Below are 16,632 nucleotides of genomic sequence, written 5' to 3' on the forward strand. Positions count from 1 at the left end.
CCTGCCTCTGCTTTTGTGATAATGACGCGGCTAATGCTGTTCCATGCCTATTGGCCGAATACCCCAAGCTTGTAATTAACCCTATAAAACCTCATGCACACATTTCGGAGCAGAAGCCCCTCTGAGCCCGCCAGCGTAATAAATCTGAGTACTCCAACCCTCCGAGTGGTGCTTATTTCTTGGCTGGCCTGTCATTTCCTTAACGTTTCCAGTCCTTCTAAATTTATCAAGACTTGGTTTATGAAAGAACATAAAGTCCATTTCCGTCGTTTTACGGGTATATGAAAAGAATGTGTGTTCTGCTCTTGTGGGTTGCAATGTTCTGTAAATGCCAATTAGACTAAGTTGTTAGATAGTGGTGTTAAGTTCTTCTACATCCTTACTGATTTTGTCTACTTGTTCTATCGTTTATTAAGAGAACAGTATTGAAATTTCCAGTTACACTTGGGGACGTACATATTTCTCCCTGAAGTTCTGTCAGTTTTGCTTCAAGTGTTTTGAAGCTTTGTCATTAAGTCTGTATAGACTTAAGATTATTAGCTTCCTAATGATTTAACCCTTTTATGATTATGAAATGTCACTCTTTGTCCTTGATAACTTGCCTTATTTTCATGTCTAGTTTGTGTGATATTAATAAAACCACTTTCGTTAATGCTAGCTTTCCACCCTTTTGCTTTTAATCTGTATCTTTATATTTTAACTGTTTCTCATAGACAGCATAAGGTAGGCTTCCTTTTTTTATCTATTCTGATAATCTCTGCCTCTTAAGTGGAGTGTTAAATTTATTTCTTTATAATAAGCAATTTGATGAGGCATAAACCTGCCATCTTGCTGTTTGTTTTCTATTTGTCCCAGCTATTCTTCCTTTTTTCCTCTTTCTTACCATACAATAGATTAATGAGCTTTTTTTTTTTTTTTTTTTTAGTATTCTTATTTATCTCCACTATTGGTGTCTTAGCTCTGTCTCTTTTAAGTGGTTGCTCTAGGGTTTCAAGTTGCATCTTTAATTCATCCCCATATACCTTCAGATAGTATTATATCTCTCCATATATAACGTAAAAATCTTTCACCAGTATGCATTTATTTACCCTTTTGTAGCTTGCAGTATTTTGTCGTACATTTGATTTCTGTATGTAAAAATCACAGTTTTCATATTTCTGCTGTAACACTCAATTATCTTAAAAAATGAGAAAGCAAGAGTGAGTTATTTATTTATTTGTTTTTACCATACATTTATCATTTCTGACCCTTCACGCATTTGTGTAGATCCAACTTTCCGTCTGGTGTAATTGTTTTTCGATCTGAAGAATTTGTATTATTCTTCCTGCCAGTGACAGGGTCCTTCAGCTTTTGTTTGTCTGCAAACGTCTCTATTTCCCTTCATTTGAAGGATATTTCTTATGGATATAATGAATGTTGACAGATTTCTTTTCCAACCCTTTAGAGATATCATTCCCTGTAGTCTGGTATACATTATTCTGACAGTCTGCAGTTCTTCTTATATTTGTAATGTAATGTCATATCATGTCATATGTTAACATCTTTTTTTTTTCCTGGACACTCTTAAGATTTTCTCTTCATGAAAAATTTTAAAAGGCAATTTGATAATAATGTACCTTGTGAGATTTCTTTGCTTTTATCCTGCTCTTGGTTCATTGAGGTTCTTGGGTCTATGGGCTTACAATTTTCATCAAATTTGGAAGGATGTTGAACCATTAAATAATGGTTCAAATTTTTTTTACAGCCTCTCATCTTTATTCTTTCTTTCTGGAACTCCAGTTATACTTCTGTTACATTGCTTAATATTGTCCTACAGATTCTTGAGGCTGTGTTAGTTTTTTTCATCCTTTTTCTCTTTTTGCTTTAGTTTGGATTGTTTCTGTTATATATGTTCAGGTTCACTGATTGTTCTGCTGTGTCTAATTTGCTGTAATTATAGTCAGTGAATTTGCAATTTATATAGTGCTTTTTCAGTTTTAGAAGTTCCAGCTGGTTCTTTATTAAATCTTCCATTTCTACTCACATATGTTCATATTCTTTCACACACTTGAGCAATTTTTTTAAAATTTTAATTAATTTTATTGAAGTATAGATTTACAATATTGTGTTAATTTCTGGTGTACAGCATAGTGATTCATATATATATATATATATATATATATATATATATATATATATATATATATATATATATATCCTTTTTATTTTCTTTTTCATTATAAGCTGTTACAAGGTATTGAATATAGTCCCTGTATAGGAACTTGGCTGTTGATCTGTTTTATATATAGTAGTTAGTATCTGCAAATCTCAGACTCCCAATTTATCCCTCCCCACCCCTTTCCCCACCTAGAATCTATAAATTTGTTTTCTATGTCTATGACTCTGTTTCTGTTTTCTAAATAAATTCATTTGTGTCTATTTTTTAGATTCCACATTTAAGTGATACCATGTAGTATTTTTCTCTCTTTCTGGCTTACTTCACTTAGTTGTTATGTGTGAATAAGCTTCTTCATTTAAAAGTTGTTTTAAATTTTATCTGGAAAAGCTTAAAGTAGTCTGTATTAGCTCAAATATCCCTCCACCTTATGAGAGCTTTGAGAAGTTTTCATCTTGCAAATTTCATCTTCATTGTTTGCCCAGCCTCACAACATTTCACATTATATATACATGGCTTTCTATTCAGTAAAGGGGACCACTGTGCATATTTCTAGAGCTTTTTCTATGCATCTTTTTCTTTTCTTTAGCACTCTGCTATAAAAAAAAAAAAAAGTCTCCTTAGCACCTCCACCCACTGCCAGAGCTCTTCTGTCTCTTCAAGTCACTGAGGAAAGTGATCTCTGATGATTCTCCCTCTTTGTACTATAGTCTGGAAATTCTTCCAGCAGAAAGCCAGGGTGAGCTTAGGGTTCTCCTAGTTGATTTCATTGCTGTGAGGGATCACAGTACTGCGTAGCTGTTATACAATTTCTTAAAACACTGTTTCATACATTTTGTCCAGTTTTACAAAGCTTTATAGTAGGAGAATAGGCTTGGTTCTATTTATTCCATCATGCAGAAGTAGAAGTCGTGAACTGTGGTATTTTTATTATTGTTTTTCTACTATGATTTATTTTAACCCATGAATTATTCACAACTGGGTTTTTAAATTTCCAAAATGTGTGAGAGTTTTAAAATTGTTTTGTATTGATTTCAAAGTTAATTGCGTTGTGCCCTCCAAAAATCTGAAATTTGCTGGAATTTGATACATAGCATATTACCCTGAGAATATTTTGTGTGTATATGAGAAGAAAGGGTATTTTCGAATTGTTAAGGAGTATGTCTATATATGTCCATTAAATCAGTCTTGTTAATTGTGTTCAAATCTTTAATCTTTACTAGTTTCTTGACTGCTTGGCTATTTCTTAAAGAGAGAAGTAAATTGAAATCTAATACTGGGATGATTGAGTTGTCAATTTCTCTTTATAGTTCTATCAGCTTTTGCTTTATGTATTTTTACACTTTAAAGAAAATTGAGGTAAATTATACACAGTAAAGTACACAAGTCTTAAATGTATAGTTCAAAGAATTTTTACACACACATACCAACCCATACAACTACCACTTAGATCAAGATACGGAACATTTCCTGAACCGCAGAAGCCTCTCTTGTTTCTGCTTCCTGGCAATACTCAAACCAGTATTTGAGCCTTTACCAACATTGTTAAGTTTAGTTTATTTTTAAGCTTCATATAAATAGGAATATACAATATATATTTTTTGTCTTTTTTTTTGCCAACATGATTTTGAGATTTATCTATGCTGCTTTGTGTATCAGTAGATTTTAAAAATTGTTCAGAATAATTTATTCTGAATATTGTGTGACTGTTTCTCCATTCTATTATGGACAGTCATTAAAGGTTGTTTCCAATTTGGAACTATAATGAATAATGCTTCTGTAAATATTCTTGTACATGTCTTTGGTGGTGGGAATAGGCATGTATTGATAAATTCCCAGGATGGAATTGCTAAGTCCTAAGTAGAATTTTAAGTATGTGCTTCACTTTTGTAAATACAGTCAAACAGTTTTATAAAATAATTGTACCATTTACACTCCTACTGATACTATATGAGAATTACAGTTGCTCTACATCCTTTTAAACAGTATTGTCTATATTTTGGTAATTCTGCTGGGTATGTAGCAGTATCTCATTGTGGTTTTAAATTTGCATTTCTCTAATGACTGACTGATGGTGTTGAGCATTTTCAGATGTTTGCCATTTGGATGTCCTTTTTTTCCCTTTTAAGTGACTATTTTGGCTGATTTTTTCCCATTGGGTTATCTTTTTCCTATTGATATACTGAATTTTAAAAATATTCTGAATAATAATTCTTTGTCAATTATATGCATTATAATATGTATATATGGTTTGCCTTTTTATTATCTTAATAGTGCCTTTTGATGAACAGAAGTTTTTTATTTTAAGGAAGTCTAATATATCACTTTTTCTTTTATGCATAGTACTTTTTGTGTCTTATTTAAGAAACCTTTGCCTTCCCCAAGTTCAAGAAGATGTTCCTCTAATTTTTCTATTAGAATCTTTATTGGTTTAGCTTTTATATTTAAGTCTGTGATCCATTTGGAATAGATTTTTGCATGTATCATAACATTGGAATTAAGGTTAATGTTTAAAAATGGGTATCTTATTGATTCATCACTATTTATTGAATTGACTATTTTTCCCTACTGAATTGACGTCTTTGATACAAATCAGGTGATTGTATATGTGTGGGTATGTTTTGGTTTCTATTCTGTACCGTTGCTCTATCCTTGTGCCAATATAATAGTGTCTTAATTTCTTCAATTGCATAATATTTTTATATCAGATAGTGTAAGTATTCCACCTTTAATCTTGTACAAAATTGCCTTGGCTATTCTAGACCCTTTATGTTTCCATATAAACTTTAGAATTAGCTTGTCAAATTCCAAACAAAATAAAACCTCTGCTGGGAGTTTAGATTGAGATTGAACTGAATTTATAGAACAATTTGGGGTGAAATGACATCTTAACAATTTTGAATTTTATAATCCATGAGTGTAGTATATTTTTCTATTTAGTTACATCTTTAATTTTTCTTGGCAGTGTTTTGTTATTTTCTGAGGCTACTTTGTTGTTTCATACAGTCAATTTTTAAAAATATCTTCTAAATTAACTGAATCTTTCAACCTTTCCATGTCTTTTTATTTTAGATCAGATGTCAGCAAACTTTTTTTCTGTAAAGTGCCAGGTTTTCAGGTATGTAGGCCATTAAGTCTCATTGCAATTAACTTTGTTGAAGGGTGAAAGCAGACAGAGACATGTAAACAAATGAGTATGTATGTAATCCAATAAAACTTAATTTATAAAAACAGACAGCATAATTTGGCCTGTGAACTGTAGTTTGCTGACAGTCTTATATAGTTTTCTTATAAGTAGCTTATAACTGGTTCTCTTGTAAATAGGATATAGCTGAATTTTTAAAAATCTAAGTGAACAATCTGTGTATTTTAATTGTTGACTTTAGTTCATTATATTTAAAATTGTTTTATCATTTGTTGATGTTAGTTCATTATATTTAAACATTATTTTTCTCATATAGACTGTTTTTCTCTACCATGTTACTTTTTCTTTGTATTTTTCTACTTTTTCATGCTTTCTTGTTGTCTTTTTATTAAATTAATTTTTGTTTATTTTCTTTAAGTGTCCCCTTTTTATTACTTGTATAAATACTCCTAAAATTTTACTACATTTACCAGAGTCTGCATTTTCTGAGCAGTAAAAATATCTAGAATATTTTGATTCCATTTACTTTCCTGTGAACTTACATAGTGTTACTGTCCTGCATTTACTTAGGTCCTTATTTTTCACTAGGCCTTTCTATTAGCCTTTGTTATGATTTTCCTGTAAATAGAATGTTTGTTTAGGTTTACCTATATGTTTTACCGTTTTCCTTGCTTGTAATTTTTTCCAGCATCTTAAGCTTACTCTAGGGAACATTTTTCTTACTGCCTGAAATATGTTCTTGGAAGTCTTTTTGATGAAGGTCTTTTGTTGATGACTGCTAGTTTTTATTTATGTGGAAATGATATATTTATTTTACCTTCATTTTTGAAAGGTAGTTCTGATAGTATACAATTCTTGGTTGACAGTAATTTCCTATTAACAACTGGAAGACATTAGTATGGCTTCCTTTGTTATAGTTGAAAAGTCAGCTGTCAGTTTAATCTAATTTTCATTTCTTTGTTAGTGAACTGCATATTCTCCCTAAGAATTTAAAAATTCTTGTTCAACAATTATACTTTCTGTTTCTAAAAGTTCTGTTTTTCATGTCTCTCTTCCCATTTTGAGAGTCTTTTGATTATTGCTCATTTTTGTGACTCCATTTCTAGAAGCATTTCATCCATAGTTATTCTATATTATGTATGTATCAGCTAATAACAGAATTTTAAGTAATTTCTCCTCGAAATTTGCACCCCCTCCAAGTCATGGTGCTTTTTGGTGACTGGGAAATTAATTATTTCCTATAGAGTTCCTAGCTGGTTGAAATTAACCTGTGAGGATCCTGAGACCATACATTGGGGGAGTGCTTTTATCTAGAGAAGATTTACAGTTGTTTCTACTAACAATCAAGAGGCACTACTAAAATGGGACCATTTTTGCCTCTTTCTAGGTTTCATTGGCGTATTATGTCTTGATAGATCAGGGACAGATTTGCAGCTGAAAGATGTTTCTGTATTTGCTTGCAGTTGATGTCTGCAATTCTCTTTCAAAATGAGCTTCCTTTCTTTTAAATGAAAATAGTTATTAACAATGATAAGTGCCTGTTCAGTTGATCACTGCAGGTGATGTATCAAAATTTTTGCCAGTCACTTTTAATACCTCAGTAAGAATTTATTATATGCATAAAATCAAAGAATCATCACATATTCAAGCTAAAAGGAATCAAAACTTTATGGGGTTTAATAATTTTGTTATGTATATTCATATACATATTATTCATAACCAGGGTGTTTAAATGTCTAGCTTAAGATCCTAAAATTGATGCTAGAAACACAAAGGAAAAGTAGATTTTTGATAAGATTGGGATGGTGAATAAGTATGAGAAGACTTGGAGTCAGACACACCTGGCTTTGCCACATAGTGATATGTGCCTGGGAAGATTTTCATTCTTTCTGTGCCTTAGTTTACTTTTCTCTGAAATAGGAGTAATTTTAGTAACTCCATCATAGGATTGTTGTGAGTATTAAATGAGATAAGGTATGTAAATCATTTAGCAAATATCTCATGCAAAATGAGTTCAGTACATGTCAGCCATAGATATTATGATCACCCCATCCCTCTGCTTGCAGTCTGAAACGAACACAGAAGAAAATCACTGATGTATATATATTGATCACTCTGAGCCACCAGAAAATATCTAACTGAAAATAGTCTTAAAGAGCCATCTTAGCTTTGTCACGTAAGTGAATTTAAACAACAGTGATAGTAATGAAAAGTTGCAGTTTAAAGGGGTATCCAGTAACTGTCTGAGAAGTGCAGCCATGCATTAGTGCTTATTTAATTTCTGATGATGACATATAAACAAAATAAGGTGTGTACATTCCACTCTGCTAAATTCCCATGTTCTTGCTCTCATTTTGAGGATGAGGATGTTCAGGCTTAGGAGCATGGAGTAACTTCGAGGAAAAAACCCAGGATTCTATACCAGCACATCCAAGATGTTAAGTATGAGGTTTTTTTCCATTTATAGTATAATATATTCCTCTATATCTTGATCCTTCCATACTGAAAACAAGAAGCAGAGTGCCTAAGGAACTAAAGGAAAAACCAGGAAAAAGTATAGCCTCAATCTATGAAAAGGGAGTTTTATAAAGGAGGAATGACCAACAGCATTGAATGTCATTGACAGATTGACATCCTTTAAAAGAATGAGAGATTAAAAGAAAAGTGAAAAACCTAGATATACATTTGATTTTGAAATGTGGTGTTCCCTTAATCACCAGTAAGTTCTGTTTATAAAAACTAGAAATTGTGATTTTTGACCTCCAATTTGCTATAGGAAACTAGCTGAATAATTCTTGAGAGTCATCAAGTGATAACTGAGTCAGTGGACAGGAGAAAAGAGGATTTCTGGCAATAATTTATGTTCATTTGACAAGTAAGGCAGCTGCTAAGTTTGTGTGCTAGGAAGATTTTCCCTTGAAATACGGTCTTAATTTTACATGTATGGATTACAAATATGACCTTCCTTAAGATGTTTTTTGTTGACATTAGGCAGCCTAACCTATTTTGTATGCAGCCACTGTGTCTGAGCTTACATTCTTACAGGGTTTCTAGTGCTTTAGTGGGAATTCTGGCCTTATCTTCCTTCTTGACAAATTGGCCAAATTATATCATCATTTCAATTTATTTCAAGAATGCTTCTGCTAGCTGGGCCATTGGAATCTCCTCGGCCTCCCATTCCCCCAGTTAGAATCGAAACATACTTGTGTGGAAAGATGGTTTCTCCGTATTTATACAATCACTTATATATTAGCTGTGCTCTGGGATCATACTTGATTTGTTAAAATATTAAGTGCAATTTTTTTTGATAACTTTATTTTTCAATGAAAATTTCATTGAGTTCTGCCTCTTAGATAGAAAGGCTTTTCATGCCTTTATATTGACGGAATGACATAAATGATGGTGGTAGAGTTACTTAATAGAGACAAACACAAGTGTTATTAAAGTCTTCCATCCCAGCTGAAACCTGAAATAAATGAGCATAAGAGAAGAATAAAAAATATTTCTTGCCAATCTTTGGGAGGCTAGAGATAACCAGAAATGCACCTGGTTGAAGGATGAGGAAGTAGAATATAGGAGATATATAGATGTAATCATTTATTCAGTCATTAGCTTAAAATAGCTAATTGAACATCTATTCAATACCAAGCATTGTGCAAGATGTTGGTGATACAGTAGTTAAAAAAAATCCCTGGACACATGTAATGGGAGAACATAGGAACATGTTTTCAGGTTTCTTAGTTTCAGGTTGTCTGAGAAGGCTAGGGAAAACAAAAATGAGACTTGGGGTGTCCCACTTAAATTGTCTGAGAGGATTTAGGTGGCATCTTTCTTAGATAGGCAGATCTCAGTGAGTACACATTTAGGCCTGATACGAGAAAGGTTCAGACCTACACTAACTTTTGTTTGCTTGCTGGGATTCTTAGTGGTATCATTCTCCCCTAGTGTAATGGTCCCTCTTACCCTCATCATGTTATTTCTGCCAAGAACTTTTTCTTAGAGCTTGGTCATATAACGAAATGGTTAATAACATGAGTTTTAAAATCAGACTGACTGGGACTATAGTTACCAGTTTTGTCATTGATGAGCTGCATATCATTAGGCAGAGCACTTACTGTCCATGAGTTTCAGTTTCTTGTCTGTTAAATGAGGCAATAACAGTACTTCACAGGACTGTTGTGAACACTACATGAATGAATACACAAAGCTTTTAGCATAGTGTCTGATTTATGGTTAGTATCTATCATCATTGGAATTGTCCTGGATTCATTTATTGAGTACTTACTATGTCTCAGTTTTATGATAAGTAGCTTACACATGAGTTGACAGTATCTCTTCCTCTTTATCACCTTTCACCCCTCATTTTTTCTTCTTACTGTTGAAATTCCCAGGAAGCCTGCAAATAGAACATCTCCTAGAAATTGGAGTCAGTAGGCCAGAAGGGCTACCCAGGTCATGGTAGGATGCCAATCTCTGGCTCTTGGGTTTAAGACTCACTTTCCCTCAGCTCTGTATTTAGACATCTTTCTGATATTTCTCATGGTTGAGACATTAGAAGCTGGTTGAACAGAAAAGATCTGGATCAGTAACATCTATGACAGATAATAACTGCTACAAATTCCCCTATGTTATTCATCCCAGACAAGTTTCTGTCTCATCACTGTCGAAGGTGGTAGGTTCAATATCATGAAACCATGTGTTGCTTTCCTTTTTACCACAGGCACAGTTTCACTCTGGTTGAACAGGTTCAAAGAGAAGGTTTCGTTTTAACTGATGGTACTTAGACCTGGAACATTTGAAGCATTATTATTATTGCTGATTTGTTCTGAAGAACTAGAGCATTTCTTATTTTGGGGACTGTAATTGTGTGTCCTTGAATGAAAAGGGAGAAAAATGTTGCCTTCAGAAATCAATGTTCTATCATAGCATTACAGTTAAATATCATACTTAACATCCAGCTAGAGAAAATCTAGTCACAGTGCTGAGTGCCCAGCACAGGCTGAGGGACTCAGGAGCCAGTTTTTTGGTTGAAGGGACCAGAGATGAGCAAGTTCTCCCCATGATTCTGCTTTTGCTTCACCTAATGGCCTGTTTTAATCTCCCTTTCTAAATTGTAGGTAAATGCCAATTTTGTCAAAATGTTTAGTCTTTTTTTTTTTCAAATTTGAAATGTGAAATAGGAGATCTCTGCCAAATTGAGTTTAATAAATTAATGATGGTCATAGGAGCTAACCAGGAATGCATCTGGGTAAGACAGCTCCTTTCCTGTGGTCTGAAGGCTCTAACTCAGGGACTCCTCTCTCTACTCATACTCTCTGCTGCTTCATTTTCTTCCGGCTTAATGTAATTTTCCCCTTGGGCAAGATTACAAGGGGTTGGCCTGCTGTCATGGTGTTTGAGAGTCTTTTCCAATTATGGGAAGTTGGAAACAACTGTGTACCCTCTGAGGATGTTAGCAGTAGAGGTGAGGAGATGAGGAGGAATAGGACAGTAGGGAGAAAGTCTGAAGCTTGTAGCTTAGTGGTTGTCTTCTTAGGGAAAAGTTTCACTCACTGGACAACAGAGTTATAGAGACAGCATAGATTTGGATTAATATTTCTATAAACATTTATTGAAACTTTTTTCCATAAAACAGTTGTCACTGGCCTATTCTGTTGTTTATCTCTCTGGCATAGGTTTAATACAGTTATATATAGTTTTTCATTTTTAGGTATGAAGTTGATTGTTGATTTGAAAGCGGTAATTCTTTATAATGTTAAGGAAACATCTGTTATAAATTTTTAAAGAGTTCTTTTAAATCAAGAAATAGAGTTTGATTTTATCAAATTGCTTTTTAAAGTTACCAATTAAGATGGCTTTATTGTTTTTCTTATTTAATATGATATTATTATCAACCACACTGTTGTTCCAAGATTTGAATGGATTAATGAATGTATGTAAAGTTCTTAGAAACATGTTAGCTGTTAATAATGACAGTGTTAGGTGGAGGGTAATAGCTTATTAGTGGTTCAGTGCGTGCTTAGCATGCATGAAGTCTTGTTAAGCCTTCAGATGACTGTAGTCTTGACTGGCAGCTTAATACAACCTTATGAGAGACTGTCAGGCAGAAACATTTGGGTAATTCCTGACCCACAGAAACTGAATAAATGCTTGCTTTTTTAAATCACTAAGTTTTTTTGTAATTTGTTATGCAGCAATAGATGACTGATAACAAAATCCCACTAATTAATGTCCCACAGTGTGCATGAGCAATTACTATTACATATACAATCTGGCAGATACTTTGTTTTCATAATGTGATGAATCTACTGGTATGCAGAATAGGAATCAGAATTTGCTGTACATATTTAGGGAAAAAGTGCACAGTGACCTTTTCTTTTATTCATCACTGAAATCACATGTTATAGAGAAGATTTGTTTTTGTTAACTACTGATGATTTCAGAAATTATAATGTAGCCTGGTAAAGGTGCATCAGGATACAGAATTCCAAGATACCCACTATGTTTGCAGCAAGAATGGGTATTGCCCTGCTAATAAAAGAGATTGTCTGAATTCTGTTCCATACCTTATTATTATTTTTTTTGCAGAGAATAGTCAGAGAATATTACTGAATATGCCTCTTGATCTTAGTTTATGTTAAAGGAAATAGTGAAATAGTGTGTACAATAGATAACAGTCACTGTATCTTTTTATTGCTGTGTAAATAAATGGATAATATGTGAATATAAAACTGTCCTTTGCTACTCTGGGAACTCTGGATATCAAGAATAAAGGTACTCAGTTGAGTTTTTAAAATAGCAGCTAAGTTTAAAGCATTTCTTTATATCACTGTGATATTAAGAATGACAGTAATAAGCATTTCTCTGATTACTTATGGTTTGACCTCCCATTAAGTAGTTCCTGGATCCTCAAAATTTGAGAAACACTCACTGGACACATGGTAGACAATAAATGGCAGTTATATCATTTTTTGAGAGCTCCCCAAATGCTTTGCACTGGATGGACACTAAGAATATAAAAGTAAAAATAAATGTGACTGTCACAGAGACTCAAGCCTAGAAAAGAGAGTAAAGCACGTAAATTAATCATATGAATGCCAAGGCCTTAGTGTGCTGGGAGAATTCACAGGGAAGACAAAGAAGGACACCTAGTTCAATTTCGATGGGGCCTGAGAAAGCTTTCCTGTAGGAAGGATGTTTAAGCAGAATCTTAAAAGAGTGTAATAGAGGCTGTTATTGGTTGAGGTTTGACTCATGTACTCCTTCTGCTACAGAAGCTAGACAGGTAGGTGCCCATCCTATTTTGAGGTGACCAATCAAGATGCTCACCTGGTGGGAGGTCATCCCATTTCTGTACAAAGTTGAGTTGTATTTTCCTGGTGAAATATATATACCCTCGTTACAGTAACTTGCCTTGTTTTCTCAAACTATTTTTGCAAAGCTGTTTCTGCTGTCTTCAGTACCCTTCACTACATCATCCATTAAACTAATTCACACCCATTCTTTCAAATATTCATCCTGTGTTACTTCCTTTTAGAAGAATTTCCCTTTATCCTGGTTGTATTGGGTATTATTCTTCCATGCTTTTCCTACTCCTGCCTACTCTTTATATCCATTAATGATTTTTTTGAGGGGTGTAATCCAGTATAGTTTGAACTTTTGGAAGAGCTTGTGTCCTATTAGGATGGCTTTATTATTATTCTATGTTATGAATCCAATAAGCAATCATTAAGACCTACTATATGCCAGGCACTACTGGCCATTAAGAATAAAAAAAAATGACAAAGTAAGGTCTCTGCCCTGCCATCATAAGTCTACAGTTTATGGCACAAAAACAGACATATGGATCAAAGGAATAGAATAGAGAGCCCAGAAATAAGCCCACACACCTACGGTTAATTAATCTTCCACAAAGGAGGCAAGAATCTACATTGGAGAAAAGACAGTCTCTTTGACAAGCGGTATTGGGAAAACTGGACAGCCACATATAAATCAGTGAAATTAGAACACTCCTTCACACCATACGCAAAAAGAAATTCAAAATGGCTTAAAGACTTAAATATAAGACAAGACGCCACAAACCTCCTAGAAGAGAACATAGGCAAAACATTCTCTGATATAAATTGTAGCAGTGTTCTCCTACGGCAGTCTATGGAGGCAATAGAAAGAAAAGCAAAAATAAACAAATGGGACCTAATTAAACTCATAAGCTTTTGCAACCAAAGAAAACCATAAATAAAATGAAAAGACAACCTATGGAATAGGAGAAAATTTTGAAAACAATGTGACTGTCAAGGGGTTAGTTTCCAGAATATACAAACAGCTCGTACAACTTAACAAAAAAACAACCCAATCTAAAAATGGGCAGAAGACCTAAACAAACAATTCTCCAATGAAGACATATAAATGGCCAACAGGCACATGAACAAATGCTCACACCACTCAGAATGGCCATCATTAAAAAGTCCACAAATGATAAATGCTGGAGAGGGTGTGGAGAAAAGGGAACCCTCCTACACTGTTGGTAAGAATGTAGTTTGGTGCAGCCATTGTGGAAAATAGTATGGAGATTTGTTAAAAAAAAAAACTGAAAATAGACTTACCCTATGATCTAACAATCCCACTCCTGGGTGTATATCTGGAGGAAACTCTAATTGGAAAAGATACATGCACCCCAGTGTTCAAAGCAGCACTGTTTACAGTAGCCAAGACATGGAAGCAACCTGAATGTCCATCAACAGATGACTGGATAAAGAAGCTGTGGGGTGTATATACACATATACATACATACAATGGAATACTACTCAACTATAAAAAAGAAGAATAAAATAATGCCATTTGCAGCAACATGGATGGACCTGGAGATCATCATACGAAGTGAAGTAAGCCAGAAAGAGAAAGAAAAATACCATATGATATCACTTATATGTGGATCTTTAAAAAAAAGGACACAAAGGAACTTATTTACAAAACAAAGACAGACTCACAGACACAGGAAAAAAAACTTGTGGTTACTTGGGGATACATCGGGTGGGAAGGATGAATTGGGAGTTGGGGAATAGCAGATACAAACTACTATATATAAAACAGATAAACAACAAAGTCCTATTGTATAGCACAGGGAACTATATTCAATACCTTGTAATGGCCTATAATGAAAAAGAATATGAAAAGAAATATGTATATATATGTGTGTGTGTATATATGTGTATACACACACACACACACACACACACACACATATAAATGAATTGCTATGCTGTACACCAGAAATTAACACAACATTGTAAATGAACTTTCATAAAAAAAAAAAGTCCAGTTTACCAGGAGAAACAAATATACAGTTTATTCTACTAAGAGATACAAGAATTATGACCAAGTTTTATAGTAGCACAGGAAAAACCTAATCAATACTGTAGGGCTCATAAAAGGCTTTAAATATGAGGTAACACTTGAATTATCTCCTGAAGGATGGTTAAATGTTTACTGGAGGGAAAAAGCAGGTTCAGTTGAAACAAACATTATGTCCAAAGGCATGAATAGCTATTTGGGTGTTTGAGGAAGCAGTGCTGTTTTGGTATATCATTGGGGAATGTGAAAGAAGAGAAACACCCATGAGAGATGAAAATACAGGGATTTTCCAGGGAGGGCTTGCATACCAGGTTAAACAGCTTATATTATTCCAGAGGTATTGAAGGGTTAAGGTGTATAGGAAGGGAATTTTGTGATTAATTTTGCCATCTAGAAAGATGACTTTTTCAGTAGAGAAGATAGAGTAGAAAAGGAGGTATTAGAGCCATAAAGGCCAGTTAGGAGGCTATTACCACGAAAGCAAATTAAAATAATGAATGAGAATTAAAAAAAAAACAAAGCTTGAAAATTTAGTGGAAAAGGATCTCATGTCTAACTGAAATGAAAGATATCAAATACCTGGAAAACCATCCAAAGAAGACAACATTAAGGAAGACATGACTACATGATAAACATACCATATTTCTGATTAGGTGATTCAATAGTTAAGTTGTCAGATTCTCTGTAAATTACTTTAGAATGTTGATGATAGCACAATAAAAATCACAAAAGAATTTTTGAACTGGACAATGTGGATCTACACTTGGAGGAATAAATAGTCAAGAATAATCAAGAAAAGTTTGCAAATAAGAAATAATAAAATTAAGGAACATAGACTTGAACTACTAGAGATTAAAAACGGCAGTGACAACAAATACAGGTCCTGGCATACAGAACTAAGTAGAAAACTTAGCAAGAGACCCAAACATACATAAGAACATAGTGTGCCCTCAAGGTGGCAGTTCCGGTCAATGGTAATTGTTGAGACAACTAGTTAGCCATTGAAGGGAAAGTAGATTTTAATCCCCACCTCACTCCATTCATAAAATACTCCAGAATAATTAAAGATATATGCAAAAAATGAAATCATGTAATTACTAGAAGAAAATAATGCTAAATATTTACTTAATCTTGGAATGGTGAAAAACTTTTCTAAGCATAATACTAAATGCAGAATTCATAAAGGATAATATTCTGACTGTGGTTTAGAGTGCTTTTTCATTTATTACTTTGGGATAAAATCTAACTCTTCCTTTCCCTTCTCAGAAAAATAGCAAGGTGTTGGTGGCTCACAGTGAAAGAGAATGTGACAATGAATGTTTGTATGTTCATGTATAATTGAAAAATTGTGCTCTACACTGGAATTTGACACAACATTGTAAAATGAATATAACTCAATAAAAATAGTGTTTAAAAAAAGTGTAGTAAACTGAAAAAAAAAAAATAGCAAGGTGGCTACTGGTATAGGAGTATGGGAAGAGGAGTCCATCTGAAACTTGAGCCAAGCATTGAAAACTTTCTCAACTGTAGAAGAATTAAATTCTAAAGTTTTTAATGTTTTGAGAGATTTTTGCAATATTAGGAAGCAGAAGGCATTTTTCCAGAAGCAAATAGACATACATAATTAAAATAAATAGAAAATTTAGAAACAAATTCAAACCCATTAAGAACCTAGTATTCAGTAAAGGTGGCATTGGTTTTATGTGTCATCTCATGAATCATTTACAGTCATGTTCACCCTCCTTTAATGAAATATTAATGGTAGAGTGAGACTTTAAAACTCACCGCATATTCTCTGATAGTCACAACAATTAGGGACAATCCAACTAAATATGAAAAACAATTTTAAAGAGCATTAAAGGAAGTGTGGTGTAACAAAAGGAGCATGGCTTTGAAATCAGATTCTGGCTTTACCACTTCCTGTGTGACTCTGGATAAATATATCATTCTGAATTTTCACATCTGTGAAGTAGAGAGAATA

General features: G+C 33.6%; 1 long non-coding RNA gene across 1 annotated transcript; it reads left to right on the forward strand.

The window, feature by feature from the left end:
- Positions 1 to 1,616: 1,616 nt before the first annotated feature.
- On the forward strand, positions 1,617 to 11,403 carry LOC116658802. Its single transcript, XR_004314110.1, has 3 exons — positions 1,617 to 1,706; positions 11,313 to 11,315; positions 11,394 to 11,403. It is a non-coding gene; the product is annotated as an uncharacterized LOC116658802 (long non-coding RNA).
- Positions 11,404 to 16,632: the final 5,229 nt, after the last annotated feature.

Source organism: Camelus ferus, chromosome 21, assembly GCF_009834535.1.
Source record: "Camelus ferus isolate YT-003-E chromosome 21, BCGSAC_Cfer_1.0, whole genome shotgun sequence".
NCBI classification, from domain to species: Eukaryota; Metazoa; Chordata; class Mammalia; order Artiodactyla; family Camelidae; genus Camelus; species Camelus ferus.